At 36.8% G+C, this 19945-nt stretch overlaps 1 protein-coding gene across 3 annotated transcripts in view; it reads left to right on the forward strand.

Moving 5' to 3' along the window:
* The window catches only part of Zfpm2 (zinc finger protein, FOG family member 2), a 440237-nt gene that overhangs the window by 34303 nt on the left and 385989 nt on the right, over positions 1–19945 (forward strand). The window contains exon 1 of one of the 3 annotated variants that reach the window (XM_029547888.1): positions 4201–4307. The exons of the other annotated variants lie outside the window; for them this stretch is intronic. The gene's annotated coding sequence lies outside the window, so the exon portion shown is untranslated. Of the gene's footprint in view, positions 1–4200; positions 4308–19945 lie in introns of those variants that run through there. 3 annotated transcript variants of the gene reach the window in all.

The following is a 19945-nucleotide window of genomic DNA, read 5'->3' on the forward strand; positions in this document are numbered from 1 at the left end:
CTTCCCTTCCCTTCCCTTCCCTTCCCTTCCCTTCCCTTCCTCCCTCCATCCCTTCCTTCCTTCTTTCCTTCCTTCTTTCCGTCTCTTTTCTTTAGTTGTGGAGCAATAAAAAAAAAAAATCCAAGGATGATTATTTATATCATTAAAGGGAGAGAGTACTTCAGTATAAAATCAGAGTATTGATTTGAATCTAGGGTTGACAATTGAATAAAATGGAAGATTATTGATAGGAAGCAAGGGGAGAATAGTGTTCCTGTGGAAATGGGAGCGATAACATGGGCAGCAACTCTAATTTCTTATGGGTCCTGAGCAGAGGGAAAAATGGTTACCTTGACTTTAGTGTTTTTCACCCTCATTTCAGTCCAATTCTTGTTGCTCTTTAGAGGGTCAAAGCTGAAGCATGTTTATTTAATGTACAGATTACAATATTTGGTTGTATTTCAAATTAGTGAAATACACATTGGCATTTATTAGACTATTTAGATAAAAATTCAAGTGGGTACATGAAAGTTCTCCTGGAAATTTTTCAGCAGGATCAGAAATAACAGAAAATTGTGTTCATTTTAGGGATTCAACTTGACTCATACAGAACATTTCAAATGTGAGTAATGAAATCTGGGATGTTTCATAGAAACATATACTTTTCCTTTCGAACCAAATGTTGTCCTTCTTTATCATGTATATTTAAAAGTGTTGTAATGTAAAGATATGTAGACGATTCTTTCTTTGAATATAAATTTCCTAATATATGTCAAAGAAACAATTTAAATATTTAATTAGTGGCTAATTTTTTAAACTAAAAGTGTTCCTTGCTTTACAATCATATTAGCATTCCTTGGTAATATTTTAGAAATGAAGGTTTCTGCACTAAAATTGAAGAATAAATGTTTCACAATCTTGGTGTAAGGCTTTAGCACAGTTGTAGAATACCATTTTCTTAAATTCTATCTTTAGAAACACACACACACACACACACACATACACACACACACTCACACACACATCACAGTCTTGAGGACTGGGTCTCAGATTTTACTGTTTGTATTATGGAGTTAGGATATTGCTTTGAATAATATCTTATCATATCTATGTAGTACTTCATATCCTAAACTTTATTCATCAAGTTTCAGATTAAACTTCAGATTTAGAGTAAAGTCATAATGACTTTTATGTTACTGGACAGTTTCTCCGTTACTTAAAGGAGTATAAAATTTTAATTTGGTACCTGTAATAGAAGTTTCATTTGACAAACTTTAAACACCTCCTGAAATTTTGCTTCTTTCTTTCATTATATGAGTTAAAGTTTGCACTTATTATATAATGACATTTTAAATGATAATTTGGATTATTAGCAGGAGTTCTTCAGTACATTTTTTAAAAGATAATTAATGGTATTTATGACATTGACATTACAGGTGACAAAATAATTTTATCACTAGGGAAATGTGTGTTTGTAGTTAAAAGCCAAATTTAGGCATCACTTATTTATTTATTTTTGTTTTTCAATTCTTTTAAAGTTAGCAAAAAACTACAAGTTTTTCTTTTTTGCCATGTTTCTTTTATTTTTACTGTTTCATCAATTAAATATGCTTTAGCATCATGCTTAAACAGACATAAAAGTGTAAGACACTAAATTGTGCTTTGGAGGTTCCCTTTCTTACAAAGTCTACATAAATAATCTTTCTCTTTCTCCTCCTCCTCCTCCTCCTCCTCCTCTTCCTCCTCCTCCTCCTCTTCCTTCTCCTCCTCCTTCTCCTCCTCTTCCACTTCCTCCTCCTACTTTGAGACATGGTCTTTCTTTCTTTCTTTTTAACTTCTCCAGGATATTTATTTATTTATTTATTTATTTATTTATTTATTTATTTATTCAACTCTTTTTATTAGATATTTTCTTTATTTACATTTCAAATGCTATCCCGAAAGTTCCCTATACCCTCCCCCCGCCTACTCCCCTTCCCACTGACTCCCACTTCTTGGCCCTGGCATTCCCCTGTACTGGGGCAAGACATGGTCTTTCTATTAAGTAGCTCTTGCTGTACTGAAACTTGCTATTTACACTAGGATGGCTTTGAACTCACAGGGATCTATCAGCCTCTTCATTTCAAGTTCTATGATTAAAGGCATGTGCCATCCATTTCTGTCTCCATGAATCTTGCCATGAAAATCTTTAGCCAAGCTTTAGCCAATGTTGAAGATGTAGTTCCCTCTGCCACAGATGTAGACCAGCAGAGACACCATAGCCAATCAAAGTATGGAGTTGTGTCATGCAGTCCTAATAAATGCATCGATAAAATACTCCTACATCTAATGCTAGGAAAGACTGAGGATAGAGGGTGAAAAGGTAGCAAAAACTAGGCTCTAGGAGTTTGCTATGAGATTTAATCTCTTAGTTCTATTGGAACTACATCTATGAAATATGACAAACTGCTCAACTGTGAGTTGAAAAGGCTGGCACCAGTCAATGGACATATATGAAAAAAAGACGGGTAACAGTCCATGCAGCCTCGACTCTATACAAAGAACTGTTTCTAGCCGAAGAAGCTGGGAGTGGGAGACGTGAACTTTTCCAGGAAGAGTTCACAATTGGCTGCCAGGTACCAAAGAGTCAGTCCTTAAACATTATATATATGCAATAACAATTAGTATAAAAACCAGCTATGAATTTGAAGGGAAAGAAGGAGAGATATATGGGAAGGATTGGAGGGAGAAAGGGGAAGAAAGGCATGTAATTATAATATCAAAGTTTAAGTTCCATTAAAGGGGAGATTTTATTTTCTTATTTCTGGAGCTGATACAATGGTATGTAGAGATAATCTCTTGTAATAAATGGAAGTGTCAACTGTCAATAAAAGGCTGATTGGCCAATGAGCTGAGTCATGATTGAAGTGAGATATCTGATAAAGAGAGTGAAAGGAATTCAGCGGAAATAGGTGTAGAGATTCACCCCAGTCACTAAACATGATTGCATGAAACTGAGGACCAGCTTAGCAGACATGTGGCATAACTTAGAATTAAATAAATGGTTAATTAAGATATTAGCTAACTGGAGAACAGAGTTAAAGATATTGGCGTTTATTCATATATAAAATATCTAAGCCTTGGTACTTCTGGTAACAAAATGGTCAGGTAGAAAAGCAGCAAGCTACATTTAACTACAATGTTAAGCAGTAGTAGTCAGCCAACAGTCATTGGTAAATAATAATATCTAAGTGTCTAGAAGCAGAAATTAATTAGTAGCAGCAAATATATGTATGTTACGCTTATGAACAGAATTTACATCAAAGGCTTGCATTGGAATTCATTTTATCTGACTTTATATCGTGCAGTAATTAGAAGTATTTAGACTTATTTATTTTATTTCATGTATGCGGATATTTTGCCTGCAGGTATACACACAGAGGCCACAAAAGTATATCAGGTCGCCTGGAACTAGAGTTACAGATGGTTGTGAGCCAGCAGCTAGCTGCTGGGAACTGAATTCAGGTTCTCAGAAAGAACTGAAAGGCCTCTTCACTGCTGAGTTTCCTTTCCAGCCCAGCCCTGAAATTTTAAAAAGTATTTTTAAAGGACTGGCTTTTTTTTAAATGTTTAATTTTGAGAAAGAGCCCATCTGTAGTTGTTGGTTTTTATTGACATGAACTTTTATATCTTTTAAATCATTAACAAAGTGTGGCTTAATTACACAAGGCTTCGTGAAGTGCTGAGATGTGACAGCAACCTAGTGTCACCCACCTGCTTCCTAGACTAGTGTGTTCAGATCAGCACTGCTTTCAACAGACAAGTAGGAAACAAACTTCAGTGGAAAATACCCATGGTAGGCTAGTTCATGATGCTGAAAACCACTTATGGATGCTAATCTAACATTTTTTATACCAAGAAATGTGATTAAGATATGTTAAATGGAAATCTATACAAAACCAGTGAAATTGTTAAAATATTCAAATATGCCATATTGTAACAAGACAACACTGAGTTGCACCAAAATCAGCAATGGAACAGCTGTGTTTTAAAGGACAGTACTTTGAATGTCACTTGACAATTTGCTTTCAATTAGAAGTAATTTACAGGAAGATGCCCACAAGCTAATCTTTACAGGATAATTAAGTTCCATTTTCTTTACTTTTAATTAAAAAGCAGAAAAGATTTAGCTGATCCATAAAAAATGTTCTGTTTAAACATTCATCAGACTTCACACTCTTTTTTTGTTATTTGTTGTAGCAGATGTTATCAAAAGTGCAGTCTGCTCTGTTTTAAACCAGCGTATTCGGAAAGTGAAACATGAGTTGCGGCAGGCATGTACTCGTGAGGTATGGTCATTTAACATCTGTATGTTCAGGGGGGATAAACACAACTGGTGGTGCAGCCGGCAACCTTGCTCTGTCTGGGGCCTTTGTGGGTGAGAACTGCTTGCAGTGAATCAGGAAGCAGGGAAACTTTTGAATTTTGAACATTTGCACAAAATATAACAATATGTTTTATAAATGGGGAATTTGAATTCAAAACATTTAAAGTGTCTATAGATCGATGTTTGATTGTAACTCTGATAATAAAAATTTTACACGAAGTGATCATGAATTTTCAATGTAATTGAAAGAGGGCTTTTATGCTTTGTTGTTATTTAAAAATGTTTTTCTCCGCAACTACCCACTTGGGGCATTATTCTTTTGCTTTTATTTGGTAAAATGATATTTGTTGTTAGGTTCCTTTGAAGCATTGGTTTTATAAACCACGATTAGCCTGTGCCATCTTTAACTGATGACTGCTGAAAGTGTGACTTTATCTACTCTCAAGTCATAATCTTCTAGTGAAAAATTTCTATCCTAGATTCTTTAGGAAACAGTTCTTCGGTCCATTCAGGTGGCATTTTCTTCTTCTGATTTTTTTCTTTTTGCTCTTTCTTTCTTTCTTTCTTTCTTTCTTTCTTTCTTTCTTTCTTTCTTTCTTTCTTTCTCTTTCTTTCTTTTTATTTTTGCTTGGGGCAATTAATAAACCTATTCATGTTGGATGTGATAGTTCTGCTTTTTTGAGATATATAGAATTTCTATTATGAATAAAGTTAGGTCATAGTCTATCTGAAAATGTTGCTGTGATAATCCCATCCACTGTCCTTTTCTGAAACAAACTTGCTGTTCATCTTCTTGCTCTATGTGTTACATTTACTTCTCTGGCTTGATTTTCTGATTAGTTTCTCAAAAGATAGTGCCTTTGCTGGGTGGTTTTTCCATGCTATGCCAGCATGCCCAAAGGCCCTGGATCAATGTGGTGTAGGTGACAGTAACGTGTAAGAACTGCTATTTGTTTCAGCACATGCTAAAATTTTAGGTAGGAGCCTAATTATAATAATCACAATGTATTCATTTAAATGAAGCATGTGTCGGGACATGTAAAGCCATTGGGTTTTGTAATGAACTGTGACAACGCCTGCATCTCTTACTGCAAGGATAACACCAGGGAAAGATGAAGCGGGCCCGTGCCCCTCCTACCCACTTTCCTCTTCTGCAGTCAACACCTGGTCTGATTACATCTTTTTGAACTATGACGGCTGCACTGTGAAGTTCTTATTTGGAAATTTTTATGGAAGAGAATAACAAATAAAGTGGAAACTTTACTTTTGGAAAAGTCTACTTTTTCTGTTCCACCTATAAGTCACATTTATTTTAGCCATGTATACTGCAGTTATATTTCATACTGCTGTGGTCTCCTTTGATCTCTTGGTTTCAGGTGAACAAGAATTTGTGAGGGGCAGGCCGATGGTCTTGGTGGTACTGGGGATATGTTGGTCCTCTTAGACATGTTTGCTCTGGCCATTGCATTTACACATTGGTTTGTGAATGTGAATGGCCAAGCATCTTTAAAAATGTTTTAAACACAGAAATAGAAAGAAAATGTAGATGCAGTGATGTCTGATACATTATATACATTTTACCAAATTATTTCTCATTTTCTTTTTCTGCAAAATCAAAAGTGGTTGCGCAAAAATAAATGTGTAATTGTGTGGCTTTTCGTCTTCTTATGGCCTTGCTTTCTAGGTAACTAGGTGATTTGAGTACTGCATATTGTATTTGTCTCACAAACTGCATGTAGAAATGCTACACACACACACACACACACACACACACACACACATACACACACACTACAGAATTGTCTCCTATTTGTCATGTTTTTTTCCGTCTACCGTTAGATGGTGACATATTCTTCTCCTGCACTTTTGATTACTGTACTTTTAGAAGAAAATCGTATATTGCTTTCCCTAATGCACTTGTATTTCCTCCCTGATCTTGAATGCTTTCCCCAATGCATTTGTATTTCCTCCCTGATCTTGAATTCACATGTGCTACATTACTTCACTTCCTCAGTTATACCCGACTAAAGGTGACTGCCAGGACTGCGTTGTCATTTCTTGGTCTCTGTGGCTGCCATTCCTCAATTCAGGTTCTACTGGACTGTGTCTTTGTTTGACTTTTGTTTTGTTTGTTTTTTTCCTGAAATGTTTCTCTTCTGGCCACTCTACAGCCTTGACTCCAGTGTGGTGGTATGTTTACATCTGGTCCCTGTCTCTTTCCTACTTTATTTGATGTTCTTCTTTGTTTACATCTTTGCCATTGAAAAGGTTCAGGGGAATTCCCTGGCCTGCCAAAAGTTCTTCCAGTATTGTTATGATCCACAAAAGAAATTATTCCATTTTATACTGCTATTGCAAAAGTAATGATGGGAAATTTGACCTTGAAAAATATACCATTACATATATACTAACCTTGTCTACCAATAGAGTATTGAAATATCTTTCAAATGGGGAAAAAGGTATTCTTGTGAAATTTTTTACTCAGTATATAGGCCCAACTCCCTATATTATAGGCATTTGTTTTGTCTTATCTGACTTATAAACTAGACAATAAATTAAAAATTCATATGTCATGTTATCAATATATTGAGGAAAATTATTGAATATTTTCTTTTTTTTCTTTGTAGTGACTGTTGGAAATTATGTTCTGTGCTTGTTTTTTGAATAATTTTCTGGCACTTAAAAATACACATTTTCTTTTAAAAATGATTATAACCAACTTGAAGATAAGTGGAGATAACTCATCAGTATTTAAGGGGTATCATTTCCATTTTCAATAAGTCATTTGGGAAGCTAATATGTGACTAAAGGGAAGGACATGTAAGTCATCCATCTCCTTAACCACACAGTGGTGGAGGCTCCCTGCCACTGCCTGCTACTGGATTCAGCAGAGCCTTTGCATATTTATAATTACCCTTCCATAAATAGTTTGCAACTTGACCATAGCATTTTGCCACTCTATTAGAATGAGGCAGAAGGTCCAACTTAAAAGCAAAATCCTTAATGAATTTAACAAAATTAAGCAAAGAGCTTTAGGTTATAGGAGCAGAGTTAATGGATTCAGCTGTTCTTTACTTTCACTTCAACCAACAAATTCTGCATTCAATTTTCCAGATGTGAACCTTGTTAAATTAAAATGGAGTGAAATTAATTTTGTAAAACTGTTATATCACCCTTGGAGATAATTGGCGATAACCTAGTGTGTCGAAAACCAGAGCTTGGAAATCAGTATTTGTAGGCTTGGTTTTCTGGAACTATGTTACAAAAGGATTCCAAGGTCCCATTTTAATGAATATTTCTACACTTTTGCAAGGCTCCTTTTATGTGAAATAGCTGCCACCAGAATTGAATTGTGGCAGGGCCAGTTCCACACTTAGAGTGAGGGTAGGGCAGTGCAGCAGTGTGGTTAGTGTTACACCACAGCCTTCAGCATTCTCTGGAAGCTGGTGGCCAAGTCACATTTGTTTCTCTTACTCAGATCAGCTAAGATAGTCCACATGGGTGTGGACAAGAAACTGTAAAGTCCATTCAAACCCGAAGAGCTTCTAATCTGTGAGTCCCATAGTTCCTAACAACATCCAGCAAACTCCCAACTCTCCCAGTGTGTATTCTGAAGAAAACCCCCAGTTTCCCACCCATCGTCATACACTGCAGACCATCAATCTGAATAAAAAGTATTTATCAGCCATTGCCTCAAGATGCTTGTCTGTTTCCTGAAACGATCCAGCTGAACGGGTTCAAATAAAAACAAGAGATTCAGATCGTGGGGTGAAGCATGCAGAGTCTTGGTTTTTCTCTGGGCAGTGAAAGGATTTTTCACCCCTCTGTTCCTCTACCAAGCAAACACAGCCGAAGTGAACCCTGTCCAGGTCCTACTTTGGCACTGAGATGTGGTTTTTTTGTTGTTTGCTTGTTTGTTTTGATTTGTTTTTTGCTTTGCATTGTGTTTTTGGCTCATGCCTCTGTTCTTTACTATGGAGGGAACTATCTGCAAAATGAGTCAGATTTCAGATTCTTTGAACTTAATCAGACAGATTTTTCCTACGAGACATAGGTTATTAATCTCTACAAAGCTGTTGAGTGTTTCTACACACTTAGCAGTGTGCTAAGTGAGATGTGGTCATGCTATTGTCCGATATATCAATGAGGTTTAAAAGCACTGGGAGCATTTCTTAAACTCCACTCTTTTTACCTGCAGGTGCCAGGTATATAATGGTGTCACCATCAGGGTCACTTAAATACCCTGTCTTAGGGCCACTTAAAATTTTTTAAGTTTAAAAATGTACCTTGGCTAGGTGTGGGACTTTGCACCCACCTCTTCTCTTCAAGCTTGTAATTTGCCTGGCTTGAGTTTGCAAAGATCTCGCAGACGCTGCCTAGAGGAGCTATAGGCAACTGAGACCTCCTAGAAGATAAGTCAGTTTTCCCTAGGAATGTAGTAGCTCCTATTAAGCAGGAGATTCTGCACTAGAAGGCTACCCATCAAAGAATATGTAAGCAGAACAAGTTGGATGTGATGGGTTAACATGAAAAATAAGAGGACACAAAGTTGGGTAGTTAAGGGATGGGAAGTGGATGTGAGGGGATTGGGGAAGGGGCTGAATATGATATAAATGTATGAAATTTTCAAAAACATATATACATATATTATATGACACACACCTACACACTCTTATATACACATATATGCTATACTAAATAATACACATAAACTCTTATTTAAAAATATGAATTCTTAGAACAATGCCTTTATAAATTAGAAACTTGACTATAATAGGTTTCACACATATAACATGTAATCATTAAAAATTTTGTATGGGTTATATAGAACATTTATGATGAACTTTTCATTTCTTAATTTATTACAGTTGAGACAAATATAATTTTAAGGGTCCTGAAAATAAAATCATTTTAGACTTCACTTTTCAAACGCAGATTTTGGTAATAGCATTTCACTTGCCAAAGCACTTTCACTCCCTCCTTAGGCCGAGAGAACCTCGAAAGTACAATAATTACGCTGTGCTGTCACAGTGCTCTCTGGACCAGGGCGACTGAGTGCATATATTTTAAGTCTGTTACTGATTGTATTGGATTTGTGTAATGCCTGGTACCTCCCAAAGAGTTACAATGCCCTGGAGGCTTATTACTATTAGCAATCTCAAAGATCCTGAGTGGATAAAGGGCGCCTCATTTAGAAGGACCCAGACTCTACTTCGTCTTATTTGTTATTGCTTACTATTGATTATATCAACTTATTTTCAATTTTATTGACATTACTCAAGTGTTCATTTGCATTGAAGGCTGAAGAGGGAAGATTTACTGATACAGAACAGCAGCTTTATATAAGAGCTTCCCCCAGTAATTAAATAAACGTAAGGAAACTGAGTGTACAACTTGGGAATGGAGATCTTAATGAACTTCTTTGTCATGTTCACTCAGTGTGCCATTTAGCCTATAGGAACACATTTACCTGAGTGATGCACATGATTTTGTAGAGTCCTTTTGGCTGGTGGCAAGGAGGAAAGAACCAAGTCTGGGCTCACAAATCAAAGCTTTGTTTTATCATCCTTGGTTCATCCGTGCAACTACTGGTTTTATTGTACAGCGATATTTCTAGAGGTAAGAACAGTTCTGGCCAGAGCTCTGGGATGCTAGGGAAGTGGGAGCATGAAAGAGAACTCAGGCTAATACTTTTCTTCATGCTTTGTGACTATATCAAAGGGTATACAAAACTGTTTAAGAAGGAATATGTTCCTCCATTGATCGTTCCTCAAATAAAGGAATTGGAAACTTTCAGGCTGCTTGAATACCACCTTTCCTAAAAGCACTATGAGTTCTTCCTCAGCAATTCATTTGATAAACACCTAAGTGATCATTGTCTCCATTTTATCTATGACACTGACAGCGTCAGTTGATTCTCTTTTCCTTCATTCTTGCTTGACACCTAAATATGATTTTATTTTGTCCTGTGTGCCACTATTCAACTAATCATATACACCTTCTAAAATACCATTGATATGTGGCATTAAGTTGAATCCATTGTCAATTGATCCTGGTTTTGCATTTTGTAAAAGTTTTCAATCATGGACTTTTAAACTTTCAGCAAAGAAAGAAAGGAATTCAGCATTCATCGGTTACCCAATATGTACCCAATACTGTGCGATATAAAACGTAGCTCATATCAGATTGGCCCCGCAGTGATCATCTGGATGATTCCCAAAGCCAGATCTGTGTGACACCTGGGTCCATGATGTTTCCATCAGGGGAGACTGCCTCTTACTGTGAATCCGTGTGCAAATGTTTGTGTGAGGTACAGTCATAAATGACACGCTTTCTAGTTTTCAGAAAGATATAGAGAAGCTGTCATTTCAGAGCTACAGAGCTATATGGGCCATTTGATATTGGGACAAATGCATTCTCTATTCTTCCATACTCGGATAAGTTAATTTACAAATATGCATTTCATCATGTATAGTTTGCAGGGTGCACAGGTTGTATTTTGAAAAACATGTTAAAGCTTTTATAAAATTAGATTCACAAAACTCTGTTTATGTTCTGTTTGAATACATGATTGTTAAGTAAATGTATGCATGAGATTATAGGTGACTCTGTTCAGATAAAATAGCTCCTGTCACATTGTACGGTAGCACAGACTTACAGATTTTTTTGTATTAACATAGCGTCTCTGCGTAAGAATTAGTTGACTTGGGAAGTAGAGAATTAATATAATTTAGACATGTGAAAACTAGTAGGTCAAGAAATAGGGCAATTAAATCTGATTTACAGCAAGTAGGAGTGAAAAGTTTACAGTCTGAAATTAATTGTATGAGTTTGTATTTAAGTTACAATCAGGAAGGAAGCTTCATAGAAAAGAAAGAGATTCAGCAGAATTTTGTACATGCCCATCCCAACTACTAATTAAAGATATTATTTTTAACTAATAGGTCAGAGTCTATTTAGACTGAAACATTACACTTCTACTGAAATGCCTGAAAATTAAACTTTATGTGTTCAAATGTATCAAACTAGTGATATTTTAGAATAAAAAGATTGTGCTGATCTTGATATTCCTTTCTATGTATTCATGTTGCAAGGTACAGGAGAGACAGGGATTCTGTTCCACAGGGTTGTCAAGAATGTGTGCTTTGGGCCAGATCATGTGTGAAAGAACGAAAATCTTCAGTCAGCAAATTTTTAAAGAGTTTTTTTTTTTTCCCTATTTCTCCAGACAGTAACCTTCAGGAATGCCATCTATTTCTTGTGCAGGATATCCTGAGGTGACGTTTCACTCTGAAATTCTGAGGTCTGGCCGTGTTAATCTTCAGCGTTTAGGGCACCGACACTGATTCCATTCTGCTTCTTGGTCAGTGCTTCCTGTCTCTCGCTCTTCATGCCATGCCACTGATAGTCTCCATTAAGCTTCTATTTCCTGGATACTGGAGTCTTAGTTTGCTCTTAACTTTCCAAATGCCTTTGTTGATCATTGCTGTCTGTAGGCCGAGCTTCATCCCAAGTACTAGTACACTGGTACAGGAAGCGTCTTCCCCGACCTTTCCTAGTGTCCTCTTAGAGCATCGGGCAAGTTCACAGTGATTCCGTAACTCGCAGATTCCTTTGGGGATTCCATAGCTTAAAGAAGAAGCTAATATGATGTTTAGAGACAGAATTTGTTTTTTGAGATTCTTGCGCTTTCAAGATGTAAGTCTATTCTTCCACAAGGCTGATGCTAATACCAAATTTGATGAATACCAAAGACAGAAGGGCTAGAAATCTGGGATGCCATTGCTAACACTATGCCTGGTGAAATCTTCCAGCGGATGGCCAACATCTTTTAAGGTAGCAAGTTGAAGGAAAAAATTCCATTGCCCATAATCTATTTGGATATTAAAAGTAAATAATTAGGGACAATCACCATCTTATATGTATTGTAGAAGTGGCCAATGTATGTCAGGGACTTGGAATTTAAAAGTCTCAGGCACAGAAAACAATTTTAGCTATTTGGAAAATGTTAGATTTTTGAGTGAGAGCACCACACAGCACCCTCACAAGTTTTCGTTTGCTTGTCTCGTAGGTCAAATATACTGTGGGAAGTCTTAACTTAGAACTTTGTGACCAAAAGGAGGAGGGAAAAATGACCTTTCCTCAATGCATTTGGAACACTCTCTCATGGAAAATGACTGATGGACTCAGAGGCAACCACATTACTCAGCTCCCTGGTCTTTGGCTGCAGTCTGAGGCAGGGGCAGGGACTCCTCCCTTTCATTGGGAAATTTGCAAATGCACGCACTTTCCATGGCACAAGTTAATTTAATTCCTCCCTTCATATCATTTTCCATGCAGTTCAGAATCCTCAGAGTTTTCCAAAAATGATTAATGATATCCAATAGCCCAGCAGTAATTTCAGCTTCTAGTAAGGCATACATGTAAGACTTCCCCCATCAATATAAATTGATTGCTGAGTGGATACACTGACTTTGATGGATTAAGGCTTAAAATTCTAAGTATTATTTTTGATATCAAAATGATACTAGAGTGATTCAAAATGAATGGCTACATGAAAGCTGATGTGCAGTGACATACTGACTTGTAGAAACATTTCATTGAAGTTAGTTGCCTTTTGATTGTATGCACATATTATGGTGCCTTACATAATTGAAGTGGGAAATATTTTCTGTGATAATCCTCATTCTGGTAGGCAGGGATAGACCATGGGTAAATATTCTATTGAAAATGTGTCAATGGCAAGACAGTTTTAAACACTTCTCTCATTTCAACATATTCGGAAAGTTTTTGTGAAAGATATTATGGAGAATTATAAAAAAATCTCTGTGTGAAGATTATTTGGATAGACTTGTCACAAACAGGGTTATTTTTATGAGATCTCTTGTAGAAGAGAAAATTGGATAAGCATTACAAAAAGGTTTTTGGAGGTGTTAAGAAGCAATGACTGGTTGCTAGTATGTGCTCTTAATAAGGTCTAAGCAAGATAAGGTCCTGTAATTTTTAATTGCTTGCCCATGTGCTATAACTAATTTACACTGTTCATATTTACTAGTCTGGTTTGAATTACTGGTCAGACAACCAATTATTGCTGCCTTACTCTCAGCATTATGTATGTAGGCTTAGGAAAGCAGAATAGCAAAAATTCATCTTATTTTATTTTATTTTATTCTTGATGTACCATTATGAAACTGAACATGGAGATTGAAAATTAACAGCCAGGAGCAAACAAAATAAGGTCATTTTCATTATGTTGTCAATAGGTAAAAATAGAAGAAGAAAGATCTTTCCATATCTCTTTTAAAAAGAAACAAAAATCCCTATTCTCCATGATTGCACAAGAAAAGTAGGCTTCATCTGTGGTCACAGTGGTTTGTACACAATAGCCATTCTACAAAATATATCTTTGCAGTGTTTAGACCTGTCATTTCAATCATGTAGATTTAGCTTCTGCATGTGTGCAACTTTGACCTAGGGACTCTCAGACATGCAGGGCTTTGAGTCTTAGTGGTTCTGCTTCATTTGATTTACAAAGTGCTTTTCAACATTAACTTTGTAATGAATGAGTTTTATTCCCAGAAGATGTTTTAGCCAGGAGTATACATCTTGTGATTTATGACTACATCAAATAATAAAATATAGAAAACCACACATGATGGGCCCCATTAGGTTATTTCTAGATAACTTTCCTCCTAAGTTACATTGGCTATGTTTTTCTATGTCTATGTCTGATAAGTACATTTATCTTAACATCATATTTTCGCAAGATTAATAATACTTTTTTTTTAAAAAAAGAAGGCTTTTTTATAACTGAAGAGAATCATCCTGACATGAATTATATGAACATATTCAATATAGCATTATGCATTTGTATTTTAAAATTATGTGGCATTATATTTTTGATCGGATATTTTACAGAAATAAGTGTCATTAGAAAAGAAAAAAAGGTGATGAGGCCAAAAGAGATTTTTTAAACGTGAGCAATAGTATGACCTCCAGGCTTTACCCTGAATCATAAACATACAAACCCATCTCCTTAATTAAATAGGGCCTCTAGCCGCTGAACACCAGCTTGTGGACAGACTTAGTTACTAGATGTTATTGTGTGAGAACACATAATCCACTAGAGGTGGGACTTAGTTATGTTGCTGGCTAGCTACTAAGCAATTTCTATATTTGTAAGAATATTCTTTTTGTGCTGTTAGTTATTTCAGGCCAGATACAAATCCAAAGAGGGGTCAATTTTACACTTTTGTCAGAGAATTTTATGGTATTTCCATCTAATAAACCAGAAGGGTCTTCATTCTGGAGAGGACATGTATAGTGTTTTCTGTCTAACCTACCTCAGTGTGTCGCTAGGCAGGCAGTAAGATATTAAAGACATCTGAGGATATCATTAGATTATAATGTTAATCAATTTCACTAAAACCCATGAGTGCTGGTCTGGAGAGGTGGCTCAGAAAATAAAAGCACTTGCTATTCTGCAACTGCCCCACTCACAGTAACTCAAACCTGTCTGTAACTTCAATTTCAGGGGATCCAACACCTTCCTCTGGCCTCTGCGGGTATTGGAATTCATGTGACATATACACTCACACAGAAACATGTATTCACGTTTCATTTTTCTTTTTTACAGTCTAGTCATTTCTCCCGCTTCCTGGTCGACCCTCCCACAGTACCTCATCCCATCACTTCTCTCTCCTGTCTCCAAGAGGATGCTCCCTCTGTCTCCCATGATAGCCAGGCCTCCTCACTCCCTGGGGTCTCAAGTCTCTCTGGGGTTAGGTGCATCTTCTCCCACTGAGGCCAGACCATGTAGTCCTCAGGTGGCCTCAGACAAGCTCACTTATGCTATGCGGCTGGTGGTTCAGTGTCTGAGAGATCTCAGGGGTCCAGGTTAACTGAGACTGCTGTTCTTCCTATGGGGTTGCCCTCCTCCTCAGTTTCTTCCAGCCTTTCTCTAATTTAACAACAGGGGTCCTAAACTTCAGTCGAATGGTTGGGTGTGAGTATCTGTATCTGTCTCAATCAGCTGCTTGTTGGGCCTCTTGGAAGACATCCACGCTAGGCTCCTGTCAATAGCATCAGTAATAGTGTCAGACCTTGGAGCTTTTCCTTGAGATGGATCCCAAGTTGGGCCTTTTCCTCAGTAACTTCTCCATTTTTGTTCCTGCAGATCTTTTAGACAGGAGCAATTTTGGGACAGAGTTTTTGAGTGTGGGATGGCAACCGCATCCCTCACTTGCTGCCATGTCTTTCTACTGGAGGTGGACTGTCCCCACTGTAGGACATTTTATCTAAGGCCTTTTCCTTTGAGTACTGAGAGTCTCTCACTTCCAAAGTCTCTGGCACTTTCTACCCTACTTCCTACCCCTTGAGGTTGCATATTTCTGTTGACCCCATGGGCTTCTCTCCTGTCAACCTCATACCTACCTGATCATGTTCCCTTTTCCCCTCCTTCACCCCTCTCCCATCCATATGCCTCCCTCCCTCTGCCTCCTGTGATTTACTTCTCCCTCCCAAGTGGGATTGAGGCATTCTCACTTGGGCCCTTCTGCTTGTTAACCTTCTTGAGTTCTGTGGATTGTATCCTAGGTATTCTGCACTTATTTTGGTAATATCCACTTATTAATGAGTATATACCATGCATGTCCTTTTGAGTCTGAGTTACCTCACTTAGAATGATATTTTCTAGTTCCATCTGTTTTTCTGCAAAACTCATGATAGCTAAATAGTATTCCATTGTGTAAATGAACCACATTTTCTATATCCATTCTTCTGTTGTGGTACATCTGGATTGTTTACAGCTTCTGGATATCACAGATGAGGTCACTATGAACTTAGTGGAACACGCGCCCCTGTGTCATGGAAGGGCATCTTTTGGGTATATTTCCAAAAGTGGCATTGCTGGGTCTTTAGGTAGATCTATTTCCAATTTTCTGAGGAACTTGCAGATTGATTTCCAGAGTAGTTGTACCAGTTTGCAATCCCACCAGGAATGGAAGAATGATCCTCTTTCTCCACATCCATGCCAACATGTGTTGCCACTTGAGGTTTTGATTTTAGCCATTCTGATTGGTATAAGGTTGCAAAGTTGATTCAATATACAAAAATTCATTAACTTAATCCACAATATAAACAAACTCAAAGAAAAAAGTTACATGATCATCTCATTAGTTGTGAAAAAGCATTTAATAAAATACAACGCCCCTTCATGTTAAAAGTATTTGGAGAAAACAGGAATTCATGGCCCATTCCTAAACATAATAAAAGCAATATACAGCAAACCAACAGCCAATGTCAAATTAAATAGAAAGATACTTGAAGTTATCCCACTGAAATCAGGGACAAGACAAGAATGCCCATTCTCCCCATATCTATTCAATATAGAACTCAAAGTACTAGCTACAGTAATAAGAGAACAAAAGGAGATCAAGAGGATGCAACATTGCAAAGAAGAAATACAGTAATCACTTTTGCAGATGATATGATAGCATATATAAGCCACCCCAAAATTCTACCAGAGAACTTCTATAGCTGATAAACAACTTCAGCAAAGTGGCTGGATATAAAATTAACTCAAACAAATCAGTAGCCTTATTTTATACAAATGAAAAAACGGGCTGAGAAAGAAAATAGGGAAACAACAGCCTTTACAATAGTATATAATAGCCTTTACAAATAATATATAATATCATAGGGTAACTGTAACCAAACAAGAACTTCAAGTCTCTTGAGAATGAAATTGAAGAAGACCTTAGAAAAGAGAGAGATCTCCCATGCTCATGGATTGGTATGATTACCTTAGTGAAAATGGCCATCCTACCAAAAGCAATCTATAGATTCAATGTAATTCCCATTGAAATTCCAACACAAGGCAACCCAGTACGAGAAATCGGGTACCAAAAGCAGGCACAAGTGTTAGAAGTACCCCTGCTCCCACTGTTAAGTGTCCCAGAAAAAGATCAAGATACACAACCACGGCATATATGCAGAGGGCCTGTCTAGGTCAGACCCATTCAGCAAAATAAAATGGACTTTCAAATGATGAACATACATTATAATAGTATCTGCATTTCAGTTAATGATTGTAACAGTCAAACATTATGTGTTGTTCTTGGGAACTTTATCAGTGTTTAATAACTATCTTTGAAGTGTTAGAGAAATCATTTGTTGTAATATACTAAGCTGACTGGCAATGGTGAGAGAAAATATTAAATACCTGTCCAAGGACTCCAGCCCGTCTGTTGTATAAGGTTCCATTGAAAAACAATGCTTTGAAACATCAGCAAATCATCTTCCAAACTATCCACACATAGTGTGTGGGATGGGAACAATAGTAGAATGTGTATTGTAAGACTATGAAGGAGATAACAAAAGGCACTGCATGCCAACTGTATGATCCATTCACACGAGGGAGGTGTTGTATTTGCTCTTTCTAGTGGGTACATGTCTTTACAAGAAGGTCGTTATAAGCATTATCTGAGTAAGGAAGACTTTTTTAAAACTCATAACTTTACTAAGTTAATTTCTAAAATGGTGACTTCAACTTGGAAGGGTTTTTTTTTGTTTGTTTTTGGTTTTTTGTTGTTGTTGTTTTTGTGTTTTTGGTTTTTTCGAGACAGGGTTTCTCTGTATAGCCCTGGCTATCCTGGAACTCACTCTGTAGACTAAGCTGGCCTCGAACTCAGAAATCTGCCTGCCTCTGCCCCCCAAGTGCTGGGATTAAAGGCGTGTGCCACCTCCGCCCAGCAACTTGGAAGTTTTTAAGCAGTTAAAAAGCTAACCATCTTTGAAAACAGGAGTCTGAGTTACATAACCTTTGTGAATGACTTTTCCTTGAGATTATGTGTAGTGTAATGAGGACTGTAGTGTACTGCTAGTCATTATAAGGTATACTGATGTGCTCTAGAAACCCGAGGCTGAAAATGATGTTACCAGCAGGATGACCTTCATCATATCTGGGCTAGAAAATAATTAAGATTATGTCAAACTTATGCATACCATTTATGCTTTCTAAAAATAAAACAAACCAAAAACCAAAAACAAAACAAAAATAAACTTTAACCATTGCAGTTAGGATATTCAGCTTTGATTTGAATTATTTTAACTCACTGAATGTAAAGACAAGATAATTAAACCAGAGATAGGTGAAATAACATATCAGAGGATTTCAGGCTCATTTATAGATCTAGACTTTGAATCATGTAGTCTGAAAGGAGAAAGTTGAAGTTGAAACCCTTTGCCCCAGGACTGTGCTCTGTGTACTCAGCTTTCCTAATTCATTTGTACAATGGATCTTAAAGATGCTGGGTTTACAAACAAGGTTCACATTCACTCAATTTGTAACTATTGACACACTGGTGTTAAGCATGCATTAGTATGTATTTTACAAGTTATAAATCTTCTATTCAAGATATAATTTTTAAGTCACTGAAATGTTTAGACTGTATTTAATATTTTTGTTATAATAGAATTTTCTTGTGCATATAGAAATGTAGATCTATGCACAATTACATCCCCAAGATATATGCTAAGAGAGAAAAGCAAGAATGTACGACACACAGGAGAAGGAAATCCTGTATTATTCTCTCTTTTATGAGAATCCCAAGCTGAATCATTTAAGAGCCCATACATTGTGGTCATAGGCACTAAGATGGAGAAATGATATAGGATATGTGTGCTTGAGTTTCTCAGGTTGTGTCCTGTCATAATTATGAAGAATAGAAATAATTACTATGTCAATATTTAATAATAGAAAAAAATCTAAACTAAAGGTATATAGGTCAATGTTATAGAGATCAGACTCTAGAGCAATAAAAAAAAATCATCATGTAAAACAAGATGGATATATTCCCTTTTGCCATTGCCCAAAATGAAAATATATAAAGCATTATTGAATTGTTAGATTGTGGTTGGAGGTATGAAACAGAAATATAAATTACTGAATATCTTGTCAGAGGATCCAGTGTGGTTTTGCGTTATATAAGAAAGAGATGTGATGTAGAAGTCATTGAAAAAATTAATATTAAGGATTTTCAAGATGCTTAGCCAAATTTTAATTTTATTTTATATTATGATTATTATATCCACTTAATGATCTCATGTAGCTAGAACATCACATTCTACCTTTAAAGGTGTCTTTGTTCTTGGATATTATATTAGTCAGGGTTCTCTAGAGTCACAGAACTTACAGATAGTCTCTATATAGTAAAGGAATTTATTGATGACTTACAGTCTGCAGTCCAAATCCCAACAATGGTTCAGTAGTAGCTGTGAATGGAAGTCCAAGGATCTAGCAGTTGCTGAGTCCCACACGGCAAGAAGGCGAAAGAGCGAGAGCCAGACTCCCTTCTTCCAATGTCCTTATATGGTCCCCAGCAGAAGGTGTAGCCCAGATTAAAGGTGTGTGCCACCACACCTTTAATCCCAGATGATCTTGGACTCGGAGATCTCCCTGTCTTAATCTTCTGGATTCAATCACCACTGTGTCTCAAGATCTCCATACCAAGATCCAGATCAGAAACTTCTATCTCCCAGTCTCCAGACTAGGTTCACTGGTGAGCCTTCCAATTCTGGATTGTAGTTCATTTCAAATAT

This window comes from Mus pahari, chromosome 17 (assembly GCF_900095145.1).
Source record: "Mus pahari chromosome 17, PAHARI_EIJ_v1.1, whole genome shotgun sequence".
Classification (NCBI taxonomy): domain Eukaryota; kingdom Metazoa; phylum Chordata; class Mammalia; order Rodentia; family Muridae; genus Mus; species Mus pahari.